Raw genomic sequence first — 21395 nt, forward strand, 5'->3', positions numbered from 1 at the left:
ACTGGTATAGAAGACTTATGTGATAGTGAGAGCAGGTACAGGTGATACAGGAGCACTCAGCAGGTTACTGGTATAGAAGCCTTATGTGATAGTGAGAGCAGGTACAGGTGATACAGGAGCACTCAGCAGGTTACTGGTATAGAAGACTTATGTGATAGTGAAAGCAGGTACAGGTGATACAGGAGCACTCAGCATTTTACCGGTATAGAAGCCTTATGTGATAGAGAGAGCAGGTACAGGTGATACAGGAGCACTCAGCAGGTTACTGGTATAAAAGCCTTATGTGATAGAGAGAGCAGGTACAGGTGACTACAGGAGCACTCAGCAGGTTACTGGTATAGAAGCCTTATGTGATAGAGAGAGCAGGTACAGGTGATACAGGAGCACTCAGCAGGTTACTGGTATAGAAGCCTTATGTGATAGAGAGAGCAGGTACAGGTGATACAGGAGCACTCAGCAGGTTACTGGTATAGAAGCCTTATGTGATAGTGAGAGCAGGTACAGGTGATACAGGAGCACTCAGCAGGTTACTGGTATAGAAGCCTTATGTGATAGAGAGAGCAGGTACAGGTGATACAGGAGCACTCAGCAGGTTACTGGTATAGAAGCCTTATGTGATAGTGAGAGCAGGTATAGGTGATACAGGAGCACTCAGCAGGTTACTGGTATAGAAGCCTTATGTGATAGTGAGAGCAGGTACAGGTGACTACAGGAGCACTCAGCAGGTTACTGGTATAGAAGCCTTATATGATAGAGAGATCAGGTACAGGTGATACAGGAGCACTCAGCAGCTTACTGGTATAGAAGACTTATGTGATAGTGAGAGCAGGTACAGGTGATACAGGAGCACTCAGCAGGTTACTGGTATAGAAGCCTTATGTGATAGAGAGAGCAGGTACAGGTGATACAGGAGCACTCAGCAGGTTACTGATATAGAAGCCTTATGTGATAGAGAGAGCAGGTACAGGTGATACAGGAGCACTCAGCAGGTTACTGGTATAGAAGCCTTATGTGATAGAGAGAGCAGGTACAGGTGATACAGGAGCACTCAGCAGGTTACTGGTATAGAAGCCTTATGTGATAGAGAGAGCAGGTACAGGTTATTACAGGAGCACTCAGCAGGTTACTGGTATTGAAGCCTTATGTGATAGAGAGAGCCGGTACAGGTGATACAGGAGCACTCAGCAGGTTACTGATATAGAAGCCTTATGTGATAGAGAGAGCAGGTACAGATTACTACAGGAGCACTCAGCAGGTTACTGGTATAGAAGCCTTATGTGATAGAGAGAGCAGGTACAGGTGATGCCGGAGCACTCAGCAGGTTACTGGTATAGAAGACTTATGTGATAGTGAGAGCAGGTACAGGTGATACAGGAGCACTCAGCATTTTAACGGTATAGAAGCCTTATGTGATAGAGAGAGCAGGTACAGGTGATACAGGAGCACTCAGCAGGTTACTGGTATAGAAGCCTTATGTGATAGAGAGTGCAGGTACAGGTGATACAGGAGCACTCAGCAGGTTATTGGTATAGAAGCCTTATGTGATAGAGAGAGCAGGTACAGGTGACTAGAGGAGCACTCAGCAGGTTATTGGTATAGAAGCCTTATGTGATAGTGAGAGCAGGTACAGGTGATACAGGAGCACTCAGCAGGTTACTGGTATAGAAGCCTTATGTGATAGAGAGAGCAGGTACAGGTGATACAGGAGCACTCAGCAGGTTACTGGTATAGAAGCCTTATGTGATAGAGAGAGCAGGTACAGGTGATACAGGAGCACTCAGCAGGTTACTGGTATAGAAGCCTTATGTGATAGAGAGAGCAGGTACAGGTGATACAGGAGCACTCATTAGGTTACTGGTATAGAAGCCTTATGTGATAGTGAGAGCAGGTACAGGTGACTACAGGAACACTCAGCAGGTTACTGGTATAGAAGCCTTATGTGATAGAGTGAGCAGGTACAGGTGATACAGGAGCACTCAGCAGGTTACTGGTATAGAAGCCTTATGTGATAGACAGAGCAGGTACAGGTGATACAGGAGCACTCAGCAGGTTATTGGTATAGAAGACTTATGTGATAGAGAGAGCAGGTACAGGTGATGCAGGAGCACTCAGCAGGTTACTGGTATAGAAGCCTTATGTGATAGTGAGAGCAGGTACAGGTGATACAGGAGCACTCAGCACGTTACTGGTATAGAAGACTTATGTGATAGTGAGAGCAGGTACAGGTGATACAGGAGCACTCAGCAGGTTACTGGTATAGAAGCCTTATGTGATAGTGAGAGCAGGTACAGGTGATACAGGAGCACTCAGCAGGTTACTGGTATAGAAGACTTATGTGATAGTGAGAGCAGGTACAGGTGATACAGGAGCACTCAGCATTTTACCGGTATAGAAGCCTTATGTGATAGAGAGAGCAGGTACAGGTGATACAGGAGCACTCAGCAGGTTACTGGTATAAAAGCCTTATGTGATAGAGAGAGCAGGTACAGGTGATACAGGAGCACTCAGCAGGTTACTGGTATAGAAGCCTTATGTGATAGAGAGAGCAGGTACAGGTGACTACAGGAGCACTCAGCAGGTTACTGGTATAGAAGACTTATGTGATAGAGAGAGCAGGTACAGGTGATACAGGAGCACTCAGCAGGTTACTGGAATAGAAGCCTTATGTGATAGTGAGAGCAGGTACAGGTGATACAGGAGCACTCAGCAGGTTACTGGTATAGAAGACTTATGTGATAGTGAGAGCAGGTACAGGTGATACAGGAGCACTCAGCAGGTTACTGGTATAGAAGCCTTATGTGATAGTGAGAGCAGGTACAGGTGATACAGGAGCACTCAGCAGGTTATTGGTATAGAAGCCTTATGTGATAGTGAGAGCAGGTACAGGTGACTGCAGGAGCACTCAGCAGGTTACTGGTATAGAAGCCTTATGTGATAGAGAGAGCAGGTACAGGTGATGCAGGAGCACTCAGCAGGTTACTGGTATAGAAGCCTTATGTGATAGTGAGAGCAGGTACAGGTGATACAGGAGCACTCAGCAGGTTACTGGTATAGAAGACTTATGTGATAGTGAGAGCAGGTACAGGTGATACAGGAGCACTCAGCAGGTTACTGGTATAGAAGCCTTATGTGATAGTGAGAGCAGGTACAGGTGATACAGGAGCACTCAGCAGGTTACTGGTATAGAAGACTTATGTGATAGTGAGAGCAGGTACAGGTGATACAGGAGCACTCAGCATTTTACCGGTATAGAAGCCTTATGTGATAGAGAGAGCAGGTACAGGTGATACAGGAGCACTCAGCAGGTTACTGGTATAAAAGCCTTATGTGATAGAGAGAGCAGGTACAGGTGACTACAGGAGCACTCAGCAGGTTACTGGTATAGAAGCCTTATGTGATAGAGAGAGCAGGTACAGGTGATACAGGAGCACTCAGCAGGTTACTGGTATAGAAGCCTTATGTGATAGAGAGAGCAGGTACAGGTGATACAGGAGCACTCAGCAGGTTACTGGTAAAGAAGCCTTATGTGATAGTGAGAGCAGGTACAGGTGATACAGGAGCACTCAGCAGGTTACTGGTATAGAAGCCTTATGTGATAGAGAGAGCAGGTACAGGTGATACAGGAGCACTCAGCAGGTTACTGGTATAGAAGCCTTATGTGATAGTGAGAGCAGGTATAGGTGATACAGGAGCACTCAGCAGGTTACTGGTATAGAAGCCTTATGTGATAGTGAGAGCAGGTACAGGTGACTACAGGAGCACTCAGCAGGTTACTGGTATAGAAGCCTTATGTGATAGAGAGAGCAGGTACAGGTGATACAGGAGCACTCAGCAGCTTACTGGTATAGAAGACTTATGTGATAGTGAGAGCAGGTACAGGTGATACAGGAGCACTCAGCAGGTTACTGGTATAGAAGCCTTATGTGTTAGAGAGTGCAGGTACAGGTGATATAGGAGCACTCAGCAGGTTACTGGTATAGAAGCCTTATGTGATAGTGAGAGCAGGTACAGGTGACTGCAGGAGCACTCAGCAGGTTACTGGTATAGAAGCCTTATGTGATAGAGAGAGCAGGTACAGGTGATGCCGGAGCACTCAGCAGGTTACTGGTATAGAAGCCTTATGTGATAGTGAGAGCAGGTACAGGTGATACAGGAGCACTCAGCAGGTTACTGGTATAGAAGACTTATGTGATAGTGAGAGCAGGTACAGGTGATACAGGAGCACTCAGCAGGTTACTGGTATCGAAGACTTATGTGATAGTGAGAGCAGGTACAGGTGATACAGGAGCACTCAGCATTTTACCGGTATAGAAGCCTTATGTGATAGAGAGAGCAGGTACAGGTGATACAGGAGCACTCAGCAGGTTACTGGTATAGAAGCCTTATGTGATAGAGAGTGCAGGTACAGGTGATACAGGAGCACTCAGCAGGTTACTGGTATAGAAGCCTTATGTGATAGAGAGTGCAGGTACAGGTGATACAGGAGCACTCAGCAGGTTACTGGTATAGAAGACTTATGTGATAGAGAGAGCAGGTACAGGTGACTAGAGGAGCACTCAGCAGGTTACTGGTATAGAAGCCTTATGTGATAGAGAGAGCAGGTACAGGTGATACAGGAGCACTCAGCAGGTTACTGGTATAGAAGCCTTATGTGATAGAGAGAGCAGGTACAGGTGATACAGGAGCACTCAGCAGGTTACTGGTATAGAAGCCTTATGTGATAGTGAGAGCAGGTACAGGTGATACAGGAGCACTCAGCAGGTTACTGGTATAGAAGCCTTATGTGATAGTGAGAGCAGGTACAGGTGATACAGGAGCACTCAGCAGGTTACTGGTATAGAAGACTTATGTGATAGAGAGTGCAGGTACAGGTGATACAGGAGCACTCAGCAGGTTACTGGTATAGAAGACTTATGTGATAGAGAGAGCAGGTACAGGTGACTAGAGGAGCACTCAGCAGGTTACTGGTATAGAAGCCTTATGTGATAGAGAGAGCAGGTACAGGTGATACAGGAGCACTCAGCAGGTTACTGGTATAGAAGCCTTATGTGATAGAGAGAGCAGGTACAGGTGATACAGGAGCACTCAGCAGGTTACTGGTATAGAAGCCTTATGTGATAGTGAGAGCAGGTACAGGTGATACAGGAGCACTCAGCAGGTTACTGGTATAGAAGCCTTATGTGATAGAGAGTGCAGGTACAGGTGATACAGGAGCACTCAGCAGGTTACTGGTATAGAAGACTTATGTGATAGAGAGAGCAGGTACAGGTGACTAGAGGAGCACTCAGCAGGTTACTGGTATAGAAGCCTTATGTGATAGTGAGAGCAGGTACAGGTGATACAGGAGCACTCAGCAGGTTACTGGTATAGAAGCCTTATGTGATAGAGAGAGCAGGTACAGGTGATACAGGAGCACTCAGCAGGTTACTGGTATAGAAGCCTTATGTGATAGTGAGAGCAGGTACAGGTGATACAGGAGCACTCAGCAGGTTACTGGTATAGAAGACTTATGTGATAGAGAGAGCAGGTACAGGTGACTAGAGGAGCACTCAGCAGGTTACTGGTATAGAAGCCTTATGTGATAGAGAGAGCAGGTACAGGTGATACAGGAGCACTCAGCAGGTTACTGGTATAGAAGCCTTATGTGATAGTGAGAGCAGGTACAGGTGATACAGGAGCACTCAGCAGGTTACTGGTATAGAAGACTTATGTGATAGTGAGAGCAGGTACAGGTGATACAGGAGCACTCAGCAGGTTACTGGTATAGAAGCCTTATGTGTTAGAGAGTGCAGGTACAGGTGATATAGGAGCACTCAGCAGGTTACTGGTATAGAAGCCTTATGTGATAGTGAGAGCAGGTACAGGTGACTGCAGGAGCACTCAGCAGGTTACTGGTATAGAAGCCTTATGTGATAGAGAGAGCAGGTACAGGTGATGCCGGAGCACTCAGCAGGTTACTGGTATAGAAGCCTTATGTGATAGTGAGAGCAGGTACAGGTGATACAGGAGCACTCAGCAGGTTACTGGTATAGAAGACTTATGTGATAGTGAGAGCAGGTACAGGTGATACAGGAGCACTCAGCAGGTTACTGGTATCGAAGACTTATGTGATAGTGAGAGCAGGTACAGGTGATACAGGAGCACTCAGCATTTTACCGGTATAGAAGCCTTATGTGATAGAGAGAGCAGGTACTTGTGATACAGGAGCACTCAGCAGGTTACTGGTATAGAAGCCTTATGTGATAGAGAGTGCAGGTACAGGTGATACAGGAGCACTCAGCAGGTTACTGGTATAGAAGCCTTATGTGATAGAGAGTGCAGGTACAGGTGATACAGGAGCACTCAGCAGGTTACTGGTATAGAAGCCTTATGTGATAGAGAGAGCAGGTACAGGTGACTAGAGGAGCACTCAGCAGGTTATTGGTATAGAAGCCTTATGTGATAGTGAGAGCAGGTACAGGTGATACAGGAGCACTCAGCAGGTTACTGGTATAGAAGCCTTATGTGATAGAGAGAGCAGGTACAGGTGATACAGGAGCACTCAGCAGGTTACTGGTATAGAAGCCTTATGTGATAGAGAGTGCAGGTACAGGTGATACAGGAGCACTCAGCAGGTTACTGGTATAGAAGACTTATGTGATAGAGAGAGCAGGTACAGGTGATACAGGAGCACTCAGCAGGTTACTGGTATAGAAGACTTATGTGATAGAGAGAGCAGGTACAGGTGACTAGAGGAGCACTCAGCAGGTTACTGGTATAGAAGCCTTATGTGATAGAGAGAGCAGGTACAGGTGATAAAGGAGCACTCAGCAGGTTACTGGTATAGAAGCCTTATGTGATAGTGAGAGCAGGTACAGGTGATACAGGAGCACTCATCAGGTTACTGGTATAGAAGCCTTATGTGATAGTGAGAGCAGGTACAGGTGATACAGGAGCACTCAGCAGGTTACTGGTATAGAAGCCTTATGTGATAGAGAGAGCAGGTACAGGTGATACAGGAGCACTCAGCAGGTTACTGGTATAGAAGCCTTATGTGATAGTGAGAGCAGGTACAGGTGATACAGGAGCACTCAGCAGGTTACTGGTATAGAAGCCTTATGTGATAGAGAGAGCAGGTACAGGTGATACAGGAGCACTCAGCAGGTTACTGGTATAGAAGACTTATGTGATAGAGAGTGCAGGTACAGGTGATACAGGAGCACTCAGCAGGTTACTGGTATTGAAGACTTATGTGATAGAGAGAGCAGGTACAGGTGATACAGGAGCACTCAGCAGGTTACTGGTATAGAAGCCTTATGTGATAGAGAGAGCAGGTACAGGTGACTAGAGGAGCACTCAGCAGGTTACTGGTATAGAAGCCTTATGTGATAGAGAGAGCAGGTACAGGTGATACAGGAGCACTCAGCAGGTTACTGGTATAGAAGCCTTATGTGATAGTGAGAGCAGGTACAGGTGATACAGGAGCACTCAGCAGGTTACTGGTATAGAAGCCTTATGTGATAGTGAGAGCAGGTACAGGTGATACAGGAGCACTCAGCAGGTTACTGGAATAGAAGCCTTATGTGATAGTGAGAGCAGGTACAGGTGATACAGGAGCACTCAGCAGGTTACTGGTATAGAAGACTTATGTGATAGTGAGAGCAGGTACAGGTGATACAGGAGCACTCAGCAGGTTACTGGTATAGAAGCCTTATGGGATAGTGAGAGCAGGTACAGGTGATACAGGAGCACTCAGCAGGTTATTGGTATAGAAGCCTTATGTGATAGTGAGAGCAGGTACAGGTGACTGCAGGAGCACTCAGCAGGTTACTGGTATAGAAGCCTTATGTGATAGAGAGAGCAGGTACAGGTGATGCAGGAGCACTCAGCAGGTTACTGGTATAGAAGCCTTATGTGATAGTGAGAGCAGGTACAGGTGATACAGGAGCACTCAGCACGTTACTGGTATAGAAGACTTATGTGATAGTGAGAGCAGGTACAGGTGATACAGGAGCACTCAGCAGGTTACTGGTATAGAAGCCTTATGTGATAGTGAGAGCAGGTACAGGTGATACAGGAGCACTCAGCAGGTTACTGGTATAGAAGACTTATGTGATAGTGAGAGCAGGTACAGGTGATACAGGAGCACTCAGCATTTTACCGGTATAGAAGCCTTATGTGATAGAGAGAGCAGGTACAGGTGATACAGGAGCACTCAGCAGGTTACTGGTATAAAAGCCTTATGTGATAGAGAGAGCAGGTACAGGTGACTACAGGAGCACTCAGCAGGTTACTGGTATAGAAGCCTTATGTGATAGAGAGAGCAGGTACAGGTGATACAGGAGCACTCAGCAGGTTACTGGTATAGAAGCCTTATGTGATAGAGAGAGCAGGTACAGGTGATACAGGAGCACTCAGCAGGTTACTGGTATAGAAGCCTTATGTGATAGTGAGAGCAGGTACAGGTGATACAGGAGCACTCAGCAGGTTACTGGTATAGAAGCCTTATGTGATAGAGAGAGCAGGTACAGGTGATACAGGAGCACTCAGCAGGTTACTGGTATAGAAGCCTTATGTGATAGTGAGAGCAGGTATAGGTGATACAGGAGCACTCAGCAGGTTACTGGTATAGAAGCCTTATGTGATAGTGAGAGCAGGTACAGGTGACTACAGGAGCACTCAGCAGGTTACTGGTATAGAAGCCTTATATGATAGAGAGATCAGGTACAGGTGATACAGGAGCACTCAGCAGCTTACTGGTATAGAAGACTTATGTGATAGTGAGAGCAGGTACAGGTGATACAGGAGCACTCAGCAGGTTACTGGTATAGAAGCCTTATGTGATAGAGAGAGCAGGTACAGGTGATACAGGAGCACTCAGCAGGTTACTGATATAGAAGCCTTATGTGATAGAGAGAGCAGGTACAGGTGATACAGGAGCACTCAGCAGGTTACTGGTATAGAAGCCTTATGTGATAGAGAGAGCAGGTACAGGTGATACAGGAGCACTCAGCAGGTTACTGGTATAGAAGCCTTATGTGATAGAGAGAGCAGGTACAGGTTATTACAGGAGCACTCAGCAGGTTACTGGTATAGAAGCCTTATGTGATAGAGAGAGCAGGTACAGGTGATACAGGAGCACTCAGCAGGTTACTGGTATTGAAGCCTTATGTGATAGAGAGAGCCGGTACAGGTGATACAGGAGCACTCAGCAGGTTACTGATATAGAAGCCTTATGTGATAGAGAGAGCAGGTACAGATTACTACAGGAGCACTCAGCAGGTTACTGGTATAGAAGCCTTATGTGATAGAGAGAGCAGGTACAGGTGATACAGGAGCACTCAGCAGGTTACTGGTATAGAAGCCTTATGTGATAGAGAGAGCAGGTACAGGTGATACAGGAGCACTCAGCAGGTTACTGGTATAGAAGCCTTATGTGATAGTGAGAGCAAGTACAGGTGATACAGGAGCACTCAGCAGGTTACTGGTATAGAAGCCTTATGTGATAGAGAGAGCAGGTACAGGTGATACAGGAGCACTCAGCAGGTTACTGGTATAGAAGCCTTATGTGATAGAGAGAGCAGGTACAGGTGATACAGGAGCACTCAGCAGGTTACTGGTATAGAAGCCTTATGTGATAGAGAGAGCAGGTACAGGTGATACAGGAGCACTCAGCAGGTTACTGGTATAGAAGCCTTATGTGATAGAGAGAGCAGGTACAGGTGATACAGGAGCACTCAGCAGGTTACTGGTATAGAAGCCTTATGTGATAGAGAGAGCAGGTACAGGTGATACAGGAGCACTCAGCAGGTTACTGGTATAGAAGCCTTATGTGATAGTGAGAGCAGGTACAGGTGATACAGGAGCACTCAGCAGGTTACTGGTATAGAAGCCTTATGTGATAGAGAGAGCAGGTACAGGTGACTACAGGAGCACTCAGCAGGTTACTGGTATAGAAGACTTATGTGTTAGAGAGAGCAGGTACAGGTGATACAGGAGCACTCAGCAGGTTACTGGTATAGAAGCCTTATGTGATAGAGAGAGCAGGTATAGGTGATACAGGAGCACTCAGCAGGTTACTGGTATAGAAACCTTATGTGATAGTGAGAGCAGGTACAGGTGACTACAGGAGCACTCAGCAGGTTACTGGTATAGAAGACTTATGTGATAGAGAGAGCAGGTACAGGTGACTACAGGAGCACTCAGCAGGTTACTGGTATAGAAGCCTTATGTGATAGAGAGAGCAGGTACAGGTGATACAGGAGCACTCAGCAGGTTACTGGTATAGAAGACTAATGAGATAGAGAGAGCAGGTACAGGTGATACAGGAGCACTCAGCAGGTTACTGGTATAGAAGCCTTATGTGATAGAGAGAGCCGGTACAGGTGATACAGGAGCACTCAGCAGCTTACTGGTATAGAAGCCTTATGTGATAAAGAGAGCAGGTACATGTGATACAGGAGCACTAAGCAGGTTACTGGTATAGAAGCCTTATGTGATAAAGAGAGCAGGTAAATGTGATACAGGAGCACTCAGCAGGTTACTGGTATAGAAGCCTTATGTGATAGTGAGAGCAGGTACAGGTGACTACAGGAGCACTCAACAGGTTACTGGTATAGAAGACTTATGTAATAGTGAGAGCAGGTACAGGTGACTACAGGAGCACTCAGCAGGTTATTGGCATAGAAGCCTTATGTGATAGTGAGAGCAGGTACAGGTGATACAGGAGCACTCAGCAGGTTACTGGTATAGAAGCCTTATGTTATAGAGAGAGCAGGTACAGGTGACTACAGGAGCACTCAGCAGGTTACTGGTATAGAAGACTTATGTGTTAGAGAGAGCAGGTACAGGTGATACAGGAGCACTCAGCAGGTTACTGGTATAGAAGCCTTATGTGATAGAGAGAGCAGGTACAGGTGATACAGGAGCACTCAGCAGGTTACTGGTATAGAAACCTTATGTGATAGTGAGAGCAGGTACAGGTGACTACAGGAGCACTCAGCAGGTTACTGGTATAGAAGACTTATGTGATAGAGAGAGCAGGTACAGGTGACTACAGGAGCACTCAGCAGGTTACTGGTATAGAAGACTAATGTGATAGAGAGAGCAGGTACAGGTGATACAGGAGCACTCAGCAGGTTACTGGTATAGAAGCCTTATGTGATAGAGAGAGCCGGTACAGGTGATACAGGAGCACTCAGCAGGTTACTGGTATAGAAGACTAATGTGATAGAGAGAGCAGGTACAGGTGATACAGGAGCACTCAGCAGGTTACTGGTATAGAAGCCTTATGTGATAGAGAGAGCCGGTACAGGTGATACAGGAGCACTCAGCAGGTTACTGGTATAGAAGCCTTATGTGATAAAGAGAGCAGGTACATGTGATACAGGAGCACTCAGCAGGTTACTGGTATAGAAGCCTTATGTGATAGTGAGAGCAGGTACAGGTGACTACAGGAGCACTCAACAGGTTACTGGTATAGAAGACTTATGTGATAGTGAGAGCAGGTACAGGTGACTACAGGAGCACTCAGCAGGTTATTGGCATAGAAGCCTTATGTGATAGTGAGAGCAGGTACAGGTGATACAGGAGCACTCAGCAGGTTACTGGTATAGAAGCCTTATGTTATAGAGAGAGCAGGTACAGGTGATACAGGAGCACTCAGCAGGTTACTGATATAGAAGCCTTATGTGATAGAGAGAGCAGGTACAGGTGATACAGGAGCACTCAGCAAGTTACTGGTATAGAAGCCTTATGTGATAGAGAGAGCAGGTACAGGTGATACAGGAGAACTCAGCAGGTTACTGGTATAGAAGCCTTATGTGATAGAGAGAGCAGGTACAGGTGATACAGGAGCACTCAGCAGGTTACTGGTATAGAAGCCTTATGTGATAGAGAGAGCAGGTACATGTGATACAGGAGCACTCAGCAGGTTACTGATATAGAAGACTTATGTGATAGAGAGAGCAGGTACAGGTGATACAGGAGCACTCAGCAGGTTATTGGTATAGAAGCCTTATGTGATAGAGAGAGCAGGTACAGGTGATACAGGAGCACTCAGCAGGTTATTGGTATAGAAGACTTATGTGATAGAGAGAGCAGGTACAGGTGACTACAGGAGCACTCAGCAGGTTACTGGTATAGAAGCCTTATGTGATAGAGAGAGCAGGTACAGGTGATACAGGAGCACTCAGCAGGTTACTGGTATAGAAGCCTTATGTAATAGAGAGAGCAGGTACAGGTGACTACAGGAGCACTCAGCAGGTTACTGATATAGAAGACTTATGTGATAGTGAGAGCAGGTACAGGTGACTACAGGAGCACTCAGCAGGTTACTGATATAGAAGCCTTATGTGATAGTGAGAGCAGGTACAGGTGATACAGGAACACTCAGCAGGTTACTGGTGTAGAAGCCTTATGTGATAGTGAGAGCAGGTACAGGTGATACAGGAGCACTCAGCAGGTTACTGGTGTAGAAGCCTTATGTGATAGTGAGAGCAGGTACAGGTGATACAGGAGCACTCAGCAGGTTACTGGTATAGAAGCCTTATGTGATAGTGAGAGCAGGTACAGGTGATACAGGAGCACTCAGCAGGTTACTGGTATAGAAGCCTTATGTGATAGAGAGAGCAGGTACAGGTGATACAGGAGCACTCAGCAGGTTACTGGTATAGAAGCCTTATGTGATAGAGAGAGCAGGTACAGGTGATACAGGAGCACTCAGCAGGTTACTGGTATAGAAGCCTTATGTGATAGAGAGAGCAGGTGCAGGTGATACAGGAGCACTCAGCAGGTTACTGTGATGATAATATGCTAGTGGGTCTCTCTAACAAACTTCAAAATAAGTGCTTTAAAGGGACAGTCACTCAAAATTAAACTTTCATGATTCAAATAGGCAATATGCAAATTTAAACAACTTTCCAATTTAGTTTTATCACCAAATTTGCTTTGTTCTCTTGGTATTTTTTGTTGAAAGCTACACCTAGTTAGACTCATCTGCTAATTTCTAAGCCCTTGAATTGCCTCTTATCTCAGTCCATTTGACAGTTTTTTACAACTAGACAGCGCTAGTTCATCTGTACCATATAAATAACATTGTGCTCACTCCTGTTATTTATGAGTCAGCACTGATTACCCGAACTGCATGTCTGTCAAAAGAGGGCAGTCTGTAGAGGTTGAGGGGCATATTTAAGCATTGCTGCCCATCGCTAAATGCCGACAGCATACCCTGACGATAAATTTCGTCATTTATCATTGCACCAGTAGTTCTTGTGAACTGTTGGTGCAATGCCGCCCCCTGCAGATTTGTGGCCAATTGGCCGCTAGCAGGGGGTGTCAATCATCCTGATCGTATTCAATCGGGTTGATTTCTGTCCGCCGCCTCAGAGCAGGCAGACAAGTTATGGAGCAGCGGTCTTTAACTTCTTGATAACTTCTTTTTCCGTATGGAGCTTGATAAATATGCCCCCTAGATACAAGGTAATCACAGAGGTACAATGTGTATTAATATAACCGTTGGTTATGCAAAACTGGGGAATGGGTAACAATTACAAAGGGATTATCTATCTTTTTAAACAATAAAAAAAATCAAGTAGACTGTCCCTTTAAGTGAATAGCTGATGTAATATTTGGACTACTAACCCCTTTAAAGAGGTTAAACACATACATAAACTAAGGAGTTGCAAGAGTTGCAGCTTCCAGGCAGGACGTGACTTGTGAGCCAGTCAGGAGGTGCAAATAGTATCACATAGCTGCCAATCACAAGTCGTTTTCTATTCGGTAGTTTCAATACTTGCATCTCCGGGGTGGAACTTTACCTATGTGTTTAAATGATATTGCAGGGGTTAAGCTCATAGGAACTGCAATATTCACATGTGCTAATAAGTTACAGCATTTTTTAGGGACACGCATTATGTAATATTGAACAAATAGTTATTCATTTATTATAAAATCTATCACATATATTACTGGGTGTCACAGTTACATTAGATTTAAAAGTACCCCAAAAGCAAACGTGTAAGGGCTGCTGCACTACAGCAAAACAGCTGCTGTTATATGTTACAGCTTCTGGGGAATTACTAGAATGACATAATGTTGTAGGGTCACACACACTGGCACTGCAATAACAGAGGAGACAAGGGGCAAGATTACATACGCGGGGTCCCCCGCAAAAGCCCGGCGACGCTGGTTTTTATGCGGTTTTGGTATCACATATACGGCGTCGCATATAAATGTGGTGCATATATTTCACCCGTTGCCCGTAATTTTTACTCCCATAAGCTAACACAGAACCGCGTCGCAATTTCGGGATCACATAGTCAGCTCAAGGACTAATGCAGCGAAAATGGAGAAATTTTACTCCATTTTAACCTCACCACACATAGGCAGACAAAGCAAGCCTTACAATGAAAATGTGAGGATTGTAACTCCCGTAACTGCCTGAAAATATTAACTAACACCTAACGCATGCCCAATATCTATCTACCTGTCAACGGCCAACCCCACCGCAATAACTAATAAAGTATAATAACCCCTAATCCGCCATTACCCACAACACAATAAACCTAATAAAACTATTATCCCCTAAACCGTCAAACCCCCACAACGCAATAATCCTTATAAATCTATTAACCCTTAATCCGCCAAACCCCCACAATGCAAATATCTAATTAAATTACTAAGCCCCCTAACCTAACACCCCCTAAATTAACCCCAATTACCTAAATTAAAAACTACTAAGGTACAATTAAAATAAAAGAGCTAACATTACTTAAAAATAAAAAAATAAAAATTAAATTAATCTAAGATTACAAAAAATAAAGTCTAACATTACATAAAATAATAAACCAAATTATCAAAAATAAAAAAGAAAACCTAATCCCTATAAAAAATAAAAAAGCCCCCCCAAAATATAAACACCCCCTATTCTAATATTAAACTACCAATAGCCCTTAATGGGGCCTTTTGTAGGGCATTGCCCTAAGTTAAACAGCTCTTCTACCTTAAAAAATACTAAGTCCCCCCTCTAACAGTAAAACCCACCAACCAATAAACCCCTTAAAATAAAAAAATCTAACACTAAAAAATCCTAAACTACCCATTGCCCCTAAAAGGGCATTTGTATAGCATTGCCCTTTAAAGGGCATTCGGCTCTTTTAAGAGTGCCCAATAAATCCCTAATCTAAAAATAAATAAATTAAATTAAATTAAAAAAGCCTAAGCCTAACCCCCAAATAGGTACTCACCTTTCCTGAAGTCCGGCGGAGAAGGTCCTGTTCCAGGTGGTGAAGCCTTCTTCCAAGCGGCCGAAATCTTCTTCCAAGCAGGGACTACTTTCTTCTTCATCTAGGATCAAGCCGGCGCGGAGATGAGCGCAGAGAAGGACCGGCCACCGCGGAGTCATGGAGCGTGGAGGATCCTTTTCGTACGATCTCCGCTGAACAGCCAATAGGATTTGAAGAAACAAATCAGCCAATAGGAATGCAAGGGAAACCATATTTTTTAACTGCATACCTTGAATTCACTGATCAGTGTACGGTGTCGATCGTATGAAGAGGATCCTCCACGCTCCATGGCTCCATGGTTGCCGGTCCAGCTCCGTGCTAATCTCCGCTTTGCACCGGCTTGGTCCTAGATGAAGAAGGAAGTGGTCCCCGCTTGGAATAAGATGTCGGCCGCTTGGAAGAAGATTTCACCGCCTGGAACAGGACTTTCTCCGCCGGACTTCAGGATTGGTGAGTACCTATTTGGGGGTTAGACTTGGGATTTTTTTTAGCTTTTTAGAATAGGGTTTTAATAGGCAATCCTAAAAGAGCTGAATGCCCTTTTAAGGGCAGTAAAAGATCTGAATGCCCTTTTAAGGGCAATCTTCATACAAATGCCCCTTTAGGGGCAATGGGTAGTCTAGGTTTTTTTAGTGTTAGGTTTATTTATTTTGGGGGGTTTGGTGGGTGGTGGGCTTTACTATTCGGGAGGGACTTAGAATTTTTTTTAAATGCAAAAGAGCTGTTTAATTTAGGGCAATGCCCTACAAAAAGCTATTGGTAGTTTACCATTAGATTAGGTGGTGTTTTTATTTTGTGGGACTTTTTTATTTTCTTAGGGATTAGGTTTAATTTTTTCATTTTGGATAATTTTGTTTATTATTTTCTGTAATTTAAGATTTTTTTATTTTTGGTAATTTGAGATTAAATTATTTTAATTGAATTTTAGGTTTATTTTTCTAAGTACTGTTAGGATTTTAAATTTTAATTATAATTTAGTATTTTATTATTTTATGTAATTTGGGGTTAATTTAGTCGGTGTTAGGTTAGGGGACTTACTAATTAAATTAGTTATTTGCGTTGTGGGGGTTTGGCATATTAGGGGTTAATACAGGGAGTGCAGAATTATTAGGCAAATGAGTATTTTGACCACATCATCCTCTTTATGCATGTTGTCTTACTCCAAGCTGTATAGGCTCGAAAGCCTACTACCAATTAAGCATATTAGGTGATGTGCATCTCTGTAATGAGAAGGGGTGTGGTCTAATGACATCAACACCCTATATCAGGTGTGCATAATTATTAGGCAACTTCCTTTCCTTTGGCAAAATGGGTCAAAAGAAGGACTTGACAGGCTCAGAAAAGTCAAAAATAGTGAGATATCTTGCAGAGGGATGCAGCACTCTTAAAATTGCAAAGCTTCTGAAGCGTGATCATCGAACAATCAAGCGTTTCATTCAAAGTAGTCAACAGGGTCGCAAGAAGCGTGTGGAAAAACCAAGGCGCAAAATAACTGCCCATGAACTGAGAAAAGTCAAGCGTGCAGCTGCCAAGATGCCACTTGCCACCAGTTTGACCATATTTCAGGGCTGCAACATCACTGGAGTGCCCAAAAGCACAAGGTGTGCAATACTCAGAGACATGGCCAAGGTAAGAAAGGCTGAAAGACGACCACCACTGAACAAGACACACGCGCTGAAACGTCAAGACTGGGCCAAGAAATATCTCAAGACTGATTTTTCTAAGGTTTTATGGACTGATGAAATGAGAGTGAGTCTTGATGGGCAAGATGGATGGGCCCGTGGCTGGATTGGTAAATGGCAGAGAGCTCCAGTCCGACTCAGACGCCAGCAAGGTGGAGGTGGAGTACTGGTTTGGGCTGGTATCATCAAAGATGAGCTTGTGGGGCCTTTTCGGGTTGAGGATGGAGTCAAGCTCAACTCCTAGTCCTACTGCCAGTTTCTGGAAGACACCTTCTTCAAGCAGTGGTACAGGAAGAAGTCTGCATCCTTCAAGAAAAACATGATTTTCATGCAGGACAATGCTCCATCACACGCGTCCAAGTACTCCACAGCGTGGCTGGCAAGAAAGGGTATAAAAGAAGAAAATCTAATGACATGGCCTCCTTGTTCACCTGATCTGAACCCCATTGAGAACCTGTGGTCCATCATCAAATGTGAGATTTACAAGGAGGGAAAACAGTACACCTCTTTGAACAGTGTCTGGGAGGCTGTGGTTGCTGCTGCATGCAATGTTGATGGTGAACAGATCAAAACACTGACAGAATCCATGGATGGCAGGCTTTTGAGTGTCCTTGCAAAGAAAGGTGGCTATATTGGTCACTGATTTGTTTTTGTTTTGTTTTTGAATGTCAGAAATGTATATTTGTGAATGTTGAGATGTTATATTGGTTTCACTGGTAAAAATAAATAATTGAAATGGGTATATATTTGTTTTTTGTTAAGTTGCCTAATAATTATGCACAGTAATAGTCACCTGCACACACAGATATCCCCCTAAAATAGCTAAAACTAAAAACAAACTAAAAACTACTTCCAAAACTATTCAGCTTTGATATTAATGAGTTTTTTGGGTTCATTGAGAACATGGTTGTTGTTCAATAATAAAATTAATCCTCAAAAATACAACTTGCCTAATAATTCTGCACTCCCTGTAGGTTAATTAGGGTACTTGAGTTGTGGTGGTTAGGCGGATTAGGGGTTAATAGTTTTATTAGGATTATTGTGTTGTTTGGGTTTGGCGGTTTAGGGGTTAATAGTTTATTAGGATTATTGCGTTGTGTTGGTTTGACGGATTAGGGGTTAATAGATTTATAAGGTTTGTTGCAATGTGGGTTAATGGCAGATTAGGGGTTAATAGTTTTAATAGGTACTTTGTGATGTGAGTTAATGGCAGATTAGGGGTTAATACATTTATTAGGTAGTTTGCAATGTTGGGGTTGGCGGATTTAGGGGTTAATACTTTTACTAGGTAGATTGCGATATGGGTGAATGGCGGATTAGAGCTTAACAGTTTAATTAGGCATATTGCGTTGTAGGGGTTTGTCGGTTTAGGGGTTAATACATTTATTATTAGTTGAAATGTGGGGGGATTGCGAATATAGGGGTTTTACGTGTCGAGTTTATTTTTGGGAGGCGTTTTAGACTTTTACGGGAGATTTGATATTTTTTTTTTACTTTTCTTAGGCACCGGGAGTTTCTAAAGTGCCGTAAGTCACTGGCGACTCCAGAAATGTGTATTTACGCACATTTCTGGACATCGCTAGTTTATCCAACTTACGGCACTTTATGAACTGCCGGCGCCGTATATGTGTAACCCCGATGTGCAAGGTGAAATTACGGGCGGCACGGGTTTCAGCAGTTACGCTGAAGCTTGCGCTGCATATGTAATCTCGTCCAAAATGTTAGAAGCTGCTGAATTAGGATCTGAGTGTTCTATGTGGCATTACATTAAAGGGATATTCCAGCCAAAATTGTAAACCAGATGGGTGCATTTCTGTAATGAACAGAAGCAATTTTGTAATATACATGCATTAGCAAAAATGCTTCTAATAAAAGCTATAGCTATTTCAAAGTTTATTTAAGTATGCACCGTGCATTGGCATTTTAAACACAACACTTGTTTAGAGAGCCTAAGGTGCTTGTACCACCTGGTAATTACTTAATTTGTAATTGCTGACATGATACAACCCCCACTGATGATCTGAGTAGCTGCATTATTTAAAATGTGGGTGCAGTGAAAATATCTAGCTATGCTTCACATGCACATGCAGAGAAAAATGTTAACACTAAAACAGTGATAACTCTTAATAGAATTTTTGCCAATACAGGTACATTGAAAATATGTTTCTATTCAAAGATGCAATAAATCTATGTGCATTTATATTTTGACTGGAATGTCCCTTTAAGGATTATTTAAACATGAAAAAGGTTAAGTTAAAGCAGTTTAAACAAATATTGAAACATATAGTAAATGTACGTTTGTGCACAAATAATTTCTCCTTCACTAACTGATTACGACAACTACTTCTGCAGCTGTTTGGATGGTCAGATATAAAATACAAGTACAATCAGAAAAAGATTTGTTTCCCAGCATGGGAACATCTATTTTACAAAAACAAAAAACCTGTTACTCACCGTATTTAATTGAGTTAAATTGATTAGGGGATATACAGGAGATGAATGATAGTTTTTAAATAAAGGATACTATTTGTAAAATACATTACTGTAAATGCTAGTGCATCAGCAGCAGTTTGAATAAGAGCACCCCCTTCTGGGCACTTATGAGAACAGCACGCTAACAACTAAAATTTAGGGTACTTGCATGTATGGATTAGGGTCTAGATACACATAGATTTTGGGCTAAGGGTGATCAAATCCCTGATTCTGTGCCTGTAAACCTCCCAGAGTTTCCCAAGATTGGGGTGTTTTAATATCTCTCTTTAATACTTTATCTCTGATCATATACAGCTTTACTGGAATTCTTACCTTACTTTAATAACATAATTTAGAAGTCATATTTGCTACCAATTAGCTTTGCTAGTTTTGATATGTACCACTGATTCACTTTTCTAGTGGAATTTGGTACCAGGTTCTAAGGGGGGGGGGATATATTTGTGCCCCAGGGCAAGACTTGGATAATCCAGGGATGGGCATTAAGCGAGCAGGGCAGGATTTGGTGTATTTGGTGTACTCTTCCACAGGATATGGGACTTTTGAGACCTTAGTTGATGCATTTGATGCATTTGATGCATTTGCACTCAGGAGTGAGAGTCTGCACAAGAGTGAGGGTGATGTCGAATATTTATGAGGAGCCACTAAGAAAGTTATCAGACGCATATCAGAAGGACACTTGAAATGGGTTTAACCACTGCACTTTTTGGAACCTAGCAAAGTCACTGGTTAGAGGTTTATGTGATTATGGAAAATTTGTTTTGTTTTTTAAGTTTTTTTAAGTTTTCTTTTCTTAATTTGTTTAACCATTTAGCCTTGTCTGTATGGGGTATTACATAGTGACACCCTCTTATTTTATTGTGGGCAGAGGGGTTGTGTTCTCTAGACAGCAGAGTGTGGTGTTAGGATGCTCTAAGATTACAAGGGACCTCAGCATCTAGGTATCTAAGCAGAGGTGTAACTAGAAACCACAGGGACTAGGTGCAAGAATCTAAGAAGGCCCCCCCCCCCCCAAAAAAAAAGGTGAATTTGATACATATCTTTTATTTTTTTAACATTTAACACAGAAAAAAAAAATGTCAACCAGATTACATGTCTGTAAAAGGAAGTACCCTATTACTGTATATAGTGACACTGTTTAACCCACCAGTACTGTATATAGTGAGTCAGTGACACAGTCTGTAATCTGCCGGTGAGATGGCTGGCCTGACCCTACCTGCCCCAGTACTTTATAAAGTGACCACAGTAGTCTGTGACATGATCCAGCCCCCCGTACTGTATATAGTGGTATTGTATAGTGACACTGTTTACCCCCCGCCCCCCCCATGCTGTAGTAACAAGGTCTGTAATTTGCTGGTTTCACAAACATACACACACATACACACATGCATAAATACACACAGTCACTTACATACATACACACATACACACACACATACATAAATACACACACACATACATACATACACACAAACAAATAAACACAAATGGGTAAAACAGAAAGACTAACCCCTGTAGTCAGAGACACTAGTGAAGCCTTACATCACACTCACGTGATATCAGTGCAGGCAGTGGCAGGTCAACGTTTTTTATTGAAAAAAAAAAAAGAAAGATTTATTTTGTTTTTTCTTTTGTTTGAAGCTGGGCCCCCACCCTCAGGGGGCCATGTCGCAGTTGTGTCCTCTGCATCCCCTGTAGTTCTGCCCCTGTATCTAAGTTCTAAAATTGGTTAAGTGTAGGGGTAAAATGACAAGTGTCATGCTAATGTGCAGGACAGGATAAGCAACATTGTGACCACGCATACTAAAAGTAGACAGTAAACTGTTTTACGGTAGGGTGTTTGCTCTTATGTAAAATTAAAAACTAACAATTTAGATTAACTATATTAAAAATACAGGCCCCACAGCATAACTCAATGCAACTAAAGTCAGTGCACCTTTAATTACTGAGATTCAAATTA

The sequence above is a fragment of the Bombina bombina genome, chromosome 7 (genome assembly GCF_027579735.1).
Source record: "Bombina bombina isolate aBomBom1 chromosome 7, aBomBom1.pri, whole genome shotgun sequence".
NCBI classification, from domain to species: domain Eukaryota; kingdom Metazoa; phylum Chordata; class Amphibia; order Anura; family Bombinatoridae; genus Bombina; species Bombina bombina.